The sequence below is a fragment of the Phyllobates terribilis genome, unplaced genomic scaffold (genome assembly GCF_046119375.1).
Source record: "Phyllobates terribilis strain yellow unplaced genomic scaffold, ASM4611937v1 Scaffold_5__5_contigs__length_657084704, whole genome shotgun sequence".
Lineage (NCBI taxonomy): Eukaryota > Metazoa > Chordata > Amphibia > Anura > Dendrobatidae > Phyllobates > Phyllobates terribilis.
In genome coordinates this window covers 505,088,582-505,100,666 of record NW_027362765.1, presented here as the reverse complement: position 1 = coordinate 505,100,666, position 12,085 = coordinate 505,088,582, and the positions used below count along the sequence as shown (strand labels likewise).

Below are 12,085 nucleotides of genomic sequence, written 5' to 3'. Positions count from 1 at the left end.
GCCCAGGTGGCCTGTAGTAAATGCCTACAATGGTGTCCTTTCCGTTGTTCTCTCCTTGTATTCTTACCCAAACAGTTTCCACAGAACTCCCAGTCTCTGAAGCTTCAATCTCTGTGCAGATATATGCTTTTCTAACATACAATGCGACACCTCCTCCTCGTTTATCAAGTCTGTTTCTTGCAAATAAGTTGTATCCTTTTAGCCTTTTATTCCAATCATGTGAATCGTCCCACCAAGTTTCAGTGATTCCAATGACATCATATTTCTTTTCCTGCATTAGTAGTTCCAATTCTCCTTGTTTGTTGCCCATGCTTTAGTTTGTGATTGGTTTCTCTTCCTCCCATATTTTTATTATTTAAATTGTTTTGTCTTTGTTCTTCCTTTCCACTTCCAGTAGCAGAGATCTCAATAGTATTTGTCAGCTGTATGGCTTTTTCTGGCCTTTTGCTTCCCTTCCCACATTGTTCTGGTATAAAGCTCTCCTGATGAGTGTAGCAAGACGACTTCCAAATACATGTTTCCAGTCTTCGTAAGGTGCACCCCATCTCTAGCAAGTAGTCCATCGTATAGGTAATTCATTCCGTGATCCAGAAATCCAAATCCTTGTTGACGGCACCATCGACGTAGCCAGTTGTTCACCTGTAGAATCTTATTCCACCTCATTGTTCCATGGCCATCCACTGGGAGGATGGATGAGAAGACCACCTGCGCTCCCAATTCTTTCACTTTCTTGCCTAAGTCTTCAAAGTCACTGCAGATGGTTTCCAGGTCCTTTCTTGCGGTGTCATTTGTCCCCACATGTATTAGCAGGAATGGGTAGTGATCTGTAGGTCTGAAGAGTCTTGATATCCTGTCAGACACATCTTTAATTTTTGCTCCTGGAAGACAGCACATTTTTCTTGAGGTTATGTCTGGTCTGCAGATAGCGGCCTCTGTTCCTCTTAACAGGGAATCCCCCATGACCACCACTCTCCGTTTTTTCTTCACAACATTCTTTTTTCTCCATCCAGGAGGATTCTGAGGGCTTACAAGGTTATTCATTGCTGGCAAAGTCTTATTTTGCTGTATTTCTTCATGGTTCTCCTGCGTGAGAGCCTGGTACTGGTTCCTGAGCAGTATGGGTGCTGACTGCCTCTCGATCCTCCTGCTTCTGTGGGTCACATGCTTCCATTCCTCTGTTTCGTCAGGTGCAGTTCGAATTTCTTCTCTTTCTGAATCATGAAGAGATAATTCTGCTCTGTCTAAGAACTCTTCACCTTCCTTAATGATTTTCAAGGTAGTTAACCTCTCTTCTAGATTTCGCAACTTTTCCTCCAACAGGGACACAAGCTTGCATTTCTGGCATGTGAAGTTTGGCTTTTCCACTGGCAAGTCTGTGAACATGTAGCAGGATATGCAGCTCACCAAATGGCTCCTGGACTCTTCCATGTTCTTATTGTTAATGTTCTGAAAACAGTAAAAAAAAGCTTAAAAAAAAGCTTCAAAATAGTTTACCGATGTCCTCTTTTCAGCTCCAACAGCCAAAATCCAGTGTTCTTTGAGCTCGCGGAGACTCTTCACTTACCCCAAAATGCAGTGGGAATATGCAAATTATCTCCTCAGGACTCCTCCCCTGGTTTGTACTCCTGCATTGAGTAGAAGCACTTTTACTTCTTATTAAATTGGGCTAGTTTCTTTCAGCATTGCAGGAGTTAAACTGCTCAGCTTTGAGTCTCTGTAGCTTCCTTCTTGGAAGTTCTCATCTGAGCAGCATCAGCCACTCCTCTCTCCTATATAGTTTCTGCTCTGGCAATCTGAATTGCCAGTGTTAAGTCTTGTACTAGTGAGGAGTGGAGGGTCCGGTTTTTGGTAGAGGCGTTTAAGGAGAATTGTTCTATGACTGTTGCTTGGTGTTTTGTTGTGTGCATAGTCCCATCCTCTTCTATTTTTGTTTACCTTCCTAGTTCCTTTCGTGTATCCCTCATATTTTGTGTGTTTGGTATTTTCATTTGTACCCGTATGTCCTCCCTTGTTTGTCTGTTTGGTATATTTACATATACTATTCCTCCCCACTTCCTTGGGTGGGGGAGGGGACAGATAAGGGCTGATTCAGGAGAACATCAAGTTATTTGGCCCCAGCATCTTCTCCATCTGAAGTAACCTGGGGAACAGGGATAGATAGAGCGCCCCTAGTGTTAGGGACAGGGTATGAGACCTTTGTCCTGGATTGTCAGACAACAGCAACGTGACACTATCACTCCCAAAGCCACCATGACAACCTACTAGAATGTTAATAGGTTGTCATGGAAATCAAGGGTCAAAATATGGCCCCTGGTTCTGTCATCTTACTACACCTGTTAAAGAATTGTTGTAATGTTCTATCTTCAGGAAAGCATCTCTCACAGCCCCTGGCTTCCTGCTTTGCCTAGTGTAGTGCGCTCTTGAACATTAACAGTTCAGACCAGTGGCATGGACTCTCCACTGGTACAAATTGTCAGCACTCCGAGGCCGAGGATGCTAGCAAAGGCAGCTTTGGCTAAGCGAATAGGCATCCGAAAGCATCTGAAACTGGTCAGATCCATTGATCTGGCTAGCTTTAGAGCACTGCAAGAGGGCTCTAAAGCAGGGGTTCTCAACATGTGGTTCGGGAAAATATCTCCAGATGGTGACTTTTGTGAGTAGCCCCACATAGAAGAGCAGATCTGAATGTGAATATTCGGGAAGGGGTGATGGAGGAGGGAAATAAATATTGTAAGCTAGAGATTGGAAGATATTGATAGTTTGAGTTGTGCTTGAAGCTGGACGCAATGGTGTGGTGCGAGTGGCTGGTTTCGGGAATACCGATAGGGGGTTAAGTGGGAATCCTTAGATGTTAGTATACTGCTTATATGGGAAAGGGCACAAGTTCTCAGTTAGCTTTCTGTGGGAGAGCTTTAGCTATCATCACATTGGCCATGGTGGAGTTCTGAGTGTCATTACTGTGGGAGTGAAGGAGGGCCCTGGAAGTGGCTCCCGACTATCTCCTAGAGTTGAATTTTGCTCTCAAGGTTGAAAAGGTTGGGGACCGCTGCTCCAAAGCATAGAGCCTACAAACGTTGCACGCTTCCTACTGCTCTAAGAATACAGGGTGGCCAATAATATAGGTAATCAGCTATACATCATAAAATGAAAAATCCCTCTGTTCTTGAGAATGGAGAGGATCTTTAATGGGAGGCAAATAGCAAACGTACTTGTTTTTACATGAATGTGAGATAACCCCTTTAAGCTTTGCAAAGGCAGGGTATAGTATGTCTGTCTGCATTAGGCTTCTTTGAGACCACTTTTCAGTCTTTGTTCCTGATTCTGTCAGGAGCTTCTGTCAGAAGCCACAGAAAACAGGATTTAGATGAAGCCATAGACTTGATTTAGCATTTAGAACAAAAAAAGGAAAATATGGAGTGTATGAGCCCCAAATGCAATAAAAAATAGTGAAAAACCTATTTAATAAAAATATTTGTATTTTTAATGAGGATAATATAATAGTATAGTTTTGTCTGTGAGGCCTTAAATCAAAAGTCATTAACAATAATGGATCTTTCAATATAGGTGGCAGAATTTCACCATCAGTATGTTGTGCTTGTCATCCTCAATTTGGCAAATAAAAAACTCAAAACACATACTTAATAGCTTTTTAGCAGACATATACAGTGTGCTCTTTAAATATCATGCAATTGGTTAAATTCTATACACCTGTAAGGTTTTTAAAGGGTTGATCCCAAAAAGTCAGGTTATTCCCTATCCATAAGAGATCGGTCCTATGAAACCCCAAGAACAGGGCTTTGGAGACCCTGTCCTGAATTGAGTGGAAATATGCTCGGACGCCACTCCTTTCATTGTCAATGGGACTGCTGGAAATAGCCAAGTGCAGAGTTCAGCAACCCCATAGACGATGATTTAAGTGGTTGCCAAGCATGAGCACCTCCACTTCATTCAGGACTTGGCTGCACAGCCCTAATCTCAGGATTCGAGAGCCACGATCTTGGGATTGCAGAGGATTCTAGCGTTCGAATCGCCAGCAATCAGCAATTATCCCATATTTTATGAATACAGACAACTTCATTTTTAGGTAGTTTGTCCATCATTCACTATTCTCAAAAAGCAGATACATTAAGTTACCTGTAAATATGTAAAAAAAAAAAGAATTCTACACTACTATATTGTGCATAATGGTTTGTTAACAATTCGTTATACATATATCAAACCAACCTCGTTTGTCTAAATTTTTTGGCAGAACTGACCAAATATGGTAATTCCCAAACAGTACAGCGTATAAAAAAAAAGGTTTGGAACTTTGAAGAACTGTGGATAGAACAGGGAGTGAAATAGTGGTAGGTATGATATATAAATATAAAGTATAAATAAGTATTAATATATTAATAAAAATGTTTTGAAAAGTGAAAATGTCATGCTCTGGTCCCATAAGGATTTGTGTTATTAAAGAAAGGAAGATAACTCACTCATCTCTAGCTTCTTTTTGCTGAGAAATTTCCTGACCCTAAAAAATAGATGATATAGATATTATTTTGCAAATATAAAGGTTTTTGCAGTTATGTAAAATAAGTGCCAACAGGAACAATGTGTCGTAATGAACAAAACGGTACAAAATCCCCTTGGAACTTGGAGGAATCTTTCGACGATCTGGTTGGGCGGCAGTGGTATGTTGAAGTCGAGATGATCCTCAGAGACAGATGATTATCCTTAGAGACAGATTTCTGCACATACAGTGAAGTAGGGACCATGATGGGTTTATAGTAGATCAAGTATTAGCTCTTAACTGAGCCAGCCCATTGGGTGCAACTGCTTGGGTGCAACCAGGATTCATTAAGGTAAAAAACTTCATAAAGAACTGATACTGTTGACGGAGAAACCATTTAATCTTCCCTCAATACTATGAGTCATCCAAAAAAAAAAGATTCACCAGCATCGATGTGACTTTTTTTTTTATTGGCGCTATTACATGGACTTCACTTATCAACCCACATAGGGGTCTTTCTCAAACAAGAAAGACCAATGTGTGGATCAATATGTGGTATCTATTTACTAGTGCCAATTGAAGAGGTCACATCGATGCTGGTGAATCTTTTTTATATTTTTGCAGGATCCACTGAGGATGATTTCTTACACCATTGATTGTGAGGTGCCTATGATTGGAAAAGTTTTGGTGAGTCCAATACTTTTAGGGATACTACTAAAAATGGCAAATGTATTTGTCTTTTCATGCTCTTGCATAATGAAATACAGCCGCTACATTATTTTTTATGGCCATAATTACTGACTGACTGCTATTATCACGCACTGCCGTGTGACTATGGGCGCTTACCAGGTCCCTAGAACTAGGGGAGCCCTAGGCTATCCCTGTCCTCCGGATTACTCCTGAAGGTGGAGACGCAGGGTTCTTGTGCTGTGCTGTGCTATGCTATGCTCCTAAATCAACCCTTATCTGTCCCCTCCCCTCCCCAAGGGAGGTGGGAAGCCAAAGTGTATAGGAATACATTAACCAGACAAACAAGGGAAGATGGACAGGGATAAATTAAAATAACAATCATACAAAATACACACACCAAACAACAGAGTGGAACACAGGGGAGTTAAAGGAAGGAGAAACTAAATAGGAGAGGATGAGGATTTTCCCAACATACAAAACTACAAGCAACAATCTCCTTAACAAAACTCCCAACACCTACTCCAACAACAAACTCCACCCCCAACTACACACCAGGCAATAAGAACTAACAGTGGCAATCCCTAAGTGCCAGAGGCAAGCATATATAGCAGATGGGAGTGGCCAACACTGAACAGCTGAGACAATTCAGATAGGAAAGCTCCAGGAGCTTCAACTTAATAGATTAACCCTAGTACTGCTAACAATGAAAAACCTGCACTGTTTAATAAGATGGAGAAGTGCTTCTAACCAGTGCAGGAGTTCATGAAACCAGACGCCACGATCGTCTGTCCCCTCTCTGTCGCAGTAACCACGTGACAGCCATCAAATTGTTTACTACTCAGCTCAGGGTACACCTCTGTATTACGTAGTCTATCGAGGAACAGAAGCTTATTACAATCATCACAGTCTCTTCTAAGCTAATGCTACTTGACCACTCAATGGTCATTGGAATTAACAAATCTACTCGCTTTTTTCTATACAATGGGCTTAAAGGCTCCCATAGATAGTAGGTGAAATTAGTCCAAACTTGCTGATTTCAGCATTGATTGTGATCAGCTGACCATCGAATGTATATTGGGGACTCTTCCCCGAAAGATTATATTGGAGAAGAGAAGGATCAAACAATTGGATTTTTGATGCCCAAACCTTTTGTTTTCAGGAGAGGTAAGTTGCTGCCAGAGGTGTGTGTCAGCAGCCTTCTCCCCTCACCTCATTAAAAAAAACATAAAGACAAGAAAAATACCCAAATAACTGGAAGTAAATGGGTAGATCGCATAGTGCAAAAATAATAATAAATAATAAAGGGTATTTAGTTAACATAATTTTGATCAAAATAATGTAAAAGCTGTCCCGCAACGTCACGGCAACCCTTATGGGACAGTCTTAACTCTATAATTAAAAACCTTACCATTTGTCAAGTGACAAACATGAATGCTCAGCAAATCCAAGTGTTCCTGGGCATGGTTGATTCCTGAAAGGTAGCTGTCTACTGAATCATAACAGTTTTTAGATCCCCCAGGGTAGAGATGAAGATGCAATTTCTATTACTTCTTTTATTGTGTACTAGACAATTACTCCTGTACAATCTAGAGCGGCTCCTTGTACTGCATTTTTTCAAAATTCAATTTTTATTGAAAGGTTAAATAATTTTCAATTACAAAAATACAAAATAAAAAATAATAACCAGGACAATATCAGCATCAATATATCATAGAATATAAGAATAATGCCCAATAAAACATCAAGTTAGTACTGCATTTTTTAATTACTCAACAATAAGTAAACTTTATAATAGACTGTTCTACAAGAAGTGACCACACTGGATCACCATGCTCGTTTATTTTATAGTTTAGGAGAGAACAAAAAGAATGTTCCTGTAGGAAAATTGAGGCATTTGAGGCATTTTATCAATTTATTTACAGATGGTTTCTAGCATCATTAAACAATGGAAAGGTACTGGATGCAAGTAACAGATTTGGCAATAAAAGTTCAGACTTTGACTACTTCAACACCTGACCTTCAATGGTCTATATTTTCTAGTTTTTTATTATTGCATAAGCTGACAAAGCCTTCCTATATTCCCATTGTTTATCACCACAGTGTATACTGTCTTATGGAAGATCATATACTGTACATGCCATTCATATTACTTAAAAAAAGGTGGCATTGTTTGCCATCGAGATCCAAAACCCATGTGATATCACATGAAGTACACCCAATGCCCAATGCCCAATGCAGTATGCCCATTACTATAGTATTACAGTATGTAACAAGTACAATGTAAAGGAGTCATAATAGATTGGCTATTGTGTGGTTATGAAACATGTTAACTTGTGAATATCAAGACACATCACTACAGTAGCTATACGGTTTTCGAAATGGATCATTTTAAATAGGCCAAGTTTAACCACGAAGCCCTGAAAGAGTAACAAAACTTTCATTTTTTCTATAATTGTTGCCAACATGGAAAGTTATGAAATATGCAACTTACTTTATTAGTAGATTTGACTTCAGTCCTGTAAAAAAAAATGTCAGACTCCTGCTTTTACCCAGTCTATTTGCCTGACTTAATCTGCACTGATATTAGAACATATCCATTTGGAGTACAGATGATGGCAGTGATGGGTCAGCAGTGCACCTGTCTCTTCCTGAGTGTTGTGCTGATCAGAGCAGGGTCAGCTGCTTATCCACAGACTTAGGCCACATTCACACATTCAGTGTTTGGTCAGTATTTGACATCAGTATTTGTAAGACAAAACCAGGAGAGGAACAATCAGAGGAAAAGTATAATAGAAACACGACATCACTTCTGTATTTATCACCCACTCCTGGATGTCTTGGCCTTGTCGATATCTCTGTTCTCTCACTCTGATTTTCAACTCATGAGTGGAAAGGTCAATGTAATATTTACCACACTGACGTTCGGCTTGATAGATCACTGATTTGGATGAACAGGTAAGATAAGGACAAATTACATATTCCTTGGGTCCTCTCGTGCCTTTAAATAATTTGGTATTAGTCAATTTTAAACAGGCTTTACATAAACCACAAGGATGAAAGCCTTTTCAACAAAAGACGTTTTGGAGCCCAAATAGTGGCTTGTGGACTAGGATGTATTTAAAGGGGTATTCCCATCGCCAACATCGCCTCCCAATATGTAGTAGGTATATTAGTAATAATATTAGCCAATACCTCCAATTAGAAATATAGTATAGTATTTTTGATTCGCTATGTCTCTTTCCTCATGCGCAGGCATTGCAGGACCTTAGGTTTCCATGGATACGACCACTAGCAATTAGCTAACTAACTGTGACTTTATCAGTGCACGTCACCATGGATACGTAAGTTCCTGCAATGGCTGCGCATGAGGAAAGAGATATAGCCAATCAAAAATACTATACTACATTTCTAATTGGAGATATTGGCTAATATTATTATTCTTACACCTATTACATATTGGGATAGGATCTTGGAGATGGGAATACCCCTTTAAGATTTCTTAAGCGTGTAGCAGTTATCAAGAAGCTTTTAGGAAGCTAATTTCTTAAAACTGGGTTTACCAACGGGACGTTCCTATGCCTTTTGAGGACTCCAATGAAGTGTATTGAGTGAGGCCGGACACAGTGTAGTCAGAATGTGGCCAGGAGTATGCATACATTCCTGGCGCCAGAACCGGAGAATCCTCAAAGTGTGCGCGATGTGAGAATTCACAAGTCTTGCGTCACACAGCGTGACAGCAGACTTGTAATTTAAGAAGAGGCAACCCCTTTAATATGTTAACCAAAAAAGAAAAAGGAAGCTAGTGCAGCTATAAAGTAAAATAATAACTTTATTTAATTCATTATTAAAATCAATAAAAACATATATTTAAAAGGGGAGAATGACATAGAGACCCCATATATCCAAATCATACAAACAGTATTCTAGGTACATAGTACAGGTAATATCTGTTCTGCCAGACCAAAAGAATGAATTCTAAGATTAGAATAATATAATGAATTCTAGGGATAAAACAGTAAATTTGTGACATAAAGTATTTATATAATAATAATTAAAGTTCTAGGATTTGGATATGTGGGGTCTCCATGTCATTTTCCCCTTTTAAATATTTTTTATTGATTTTAATAATGAATTAAATAAAGTTATTATTTTACTTTATAGCTGCACTAGCTCCCTTTTTCTTTTTTGGTTTCTATGATTGGTGAAAGTGCACTATCATATAAGCCGGTTGATTTTCGGATCCCCCTTTAATATACTGTATAATGTTCTCTCTGTAACATTCTCTTTATCTTTCTCTCAGCAGAATAGTAGACTTGTACACTGTACTGTGCTTGAGATATTGAGTATTTATTGGATCTGGCTACGAAGAGAAATCATCCAACAATTTGACCTATGCAAAGGTCTTTTTCAAGGACATCTGTCATACAAATATGGCAAACAGAATATTAAAGTAGTACATGTGAATGGTTGAAATGGGGGAGATGGGGCAGGTTGTTGGGGATCAATTACAAGTACATAAGATATACTGGTATAAATGGCACAACAATACAATGGCACAGTAAGTATAAAAGACAATCTGATATGATAATGAATACAGGTGAGACAATCTCATAATTGAAATACATCATCATATGTAGTCACTGTTTTTTATGCCCGACAGTGGCACACATGGATTTGTGGACCCACTGTCCCATGGACCGGGCCTACCCTGTATGGATGTAACTAAGCAGCTACTGTACCTTGGTGTTCACTGGACATACTAGTGGTTAGGTCAGGCTTGTGAGGCAGGTAGCTACCAGGTACTACTCCAGGGCAGTGTCTGGCAGTAGCTGATGGCCCCCAGGGTCATGTTAGCTGATACTGATTAGGGCTCCGTTCAGACTCAGTAGATGCAGTCCACGGAGACTTAGATAAAGGAATGTTCAGATTCTGGCCGCACCGGGACCAAGGGACTCCGGGAGCAGGACCGGCCGCACCAGGACAAGGGGACAGGAACTTTAGGGACAAAGCTGGCTGCACCAGGACCAGGGGACAATGTTCAGGCCCTGGCCACTCCGGGACCAGGGGACGAGGGTTTAGGTACTGTCCGCTCCAAGACCAGGGGATGAGGGTTCAGGTATTGGCCGCTCCAGGACCTGGGGTTTGGGCACAGGACTCTGGCCACACCAGGACCAGGGGACTACGGACTCAGGACTCTGGCCACACCGGGACCAGGGAACTACAGAATCAGGACTCTGGCCACTCCAGGACCAGGGAACTACAGACTCGGGACCCTGGCCCCTCCAGGACCAGGGACCTCACAACTCACTAGCAGTGCACCTTACTAACTAATGATTCAACTCGTTGCTTAACGACTCTCTAGGGGAGAGGGAGTCTTTTATACATGGATCTATGGATCTATTTATACATGGAATCTATGGATTCCAGAACTCGCTTGGTGCCGCCCGGGTTCTTCTTACAGGCGCACCACAGCCCACTATATCGGGTTTTCTGCTGCAGCCTTTCACCTCAGCAATTTCCTTGATACACTTCCTGCCCATTCCTTCACTTGGCGACAAATCTCCTCCCGTTTTGGCACGGTGGCCTTTTATACCGGGGAACTGTGTCATTAAGGTCACCTAACCCGGTGCTCCATTCAAACTCTTCCTCCCTGAAACTTTCCCTCTTCTGGGTGGTTCCACAGGGTCTCATTTGGAAAGTAGATGGCAGTTTCTTGCACAAACGCACAGCACTGGAAATTCTTGACTCATATGTCTCACCTTCTTACAAGGACTCGAAGTGTGGAGCACGAAATGTGTTGGGGAAGAATGCACACATTCTGGCTGCATGCCCCTTCTTCTTCCTTTCCACTTTTCTGATCTTTACATGACTATACCTTCCTATACTAGGCTTACTGCCCTTATATAGCCTCATATTTATACTTACCTGTTATACTTGCCTCTATTTTACTATCTCCAGGACCAGGTTGTTCACCTTCATGACCAGTGACTGTATTCGATGATGTACTTCAATTTTGAGATTGTCTAACCTTTATTCACTATCATGTGTTCTATATACCTACTGTGCCATCTTATTGTATTGCAATGTTATGCCATTTAAACCAGTCTATTGATTATACATACAGGTGCATCTCACTAAATTAGAATATCATCAAAAACTTAATTTATATCAGTTCTTCAATACAAAAAGTGAAACTTGTATATAATCTACATTAGAGTCATTACAAACAGAGTGATCTATTTCAAGTGTTTATTTCTGTTAATGTTGATGATTATGGCTTACAGCCAATGAAAACACAAAAGTCATTATCTCAGTAAATTAGAATACTTTATAACAACACCTTGAAAAATGTTTTTAAAATCCGAAATGTTGGCCTACTGAAACGTATGTTCAGTAAATGCACTCAATACTTGGTCGGACTCCTTTTGCTTCAATTACTGCATCAATGTGGCGTGGCATGGAGGTGATCAGCCTGTGGCTCTGCTGAGGTGTTATGGAAGCCCAGGTTGCTTTGATACCAGCCTTCAGCTCGTCTGCATTGTTGGGTCTGGTGTCACTCATCTTCCTCTTGACAATACCCCATAGATTCTCTATGGAGTTAAGGTCAGGCGACCTTTGCTGGCCAATCAAGCACAGTGATACTGTTGCTTATAAACCAGGTATTGGTACTTTTGGCAGTGTGGACAGGTGCCAAGTCCTGCTGGAGAATGAAATTTCCATCTCCAAAAAGCTTGTCGGCAGAGGGAAGCATGAAGTGCTCTAAAATTTCCTGGTAGACGGCTGAGCTGACTTTGGTTTTGATAAAACACAGTGGACCTACACGAACAGATGACATGGCTCCCCAAACCATCACTGATTGTGGAAACTTCACACTAGACCTCAAGCAGTTTGGATTGGGTCCCT

The 12,085-nt window shown here is 40.7% G+C and overlaps 1 protein-coding gene across 4 annotated transcripts in view; it reads right to left on the bottom strand.

Moving 5' to 3' along the window:
• Window positions 1-12,085, bottom strand: part of MYPN (myopalladin) — a 283,025-nt gene that overhangs the window by 207,206 nt on the left and 63,734 nt on the right. For 2 of the 4 annotated variants that reach the window (XM_073685588.1, XM_073685589.1), the window contains exon 1: window positions 4,476-4,495. The exons of the other annotated variants lie outside the window; for them this stretch is intronic. The gene's annotated coding sequence lies outside the window, so the exon portion shown is untranslated. Of the gene's footprint in view, window positions 1-4,475; window positions 4,496-12,085 lie in introns of those variants that run through there. 4 annotated transcript variants of the gene reach the window in all.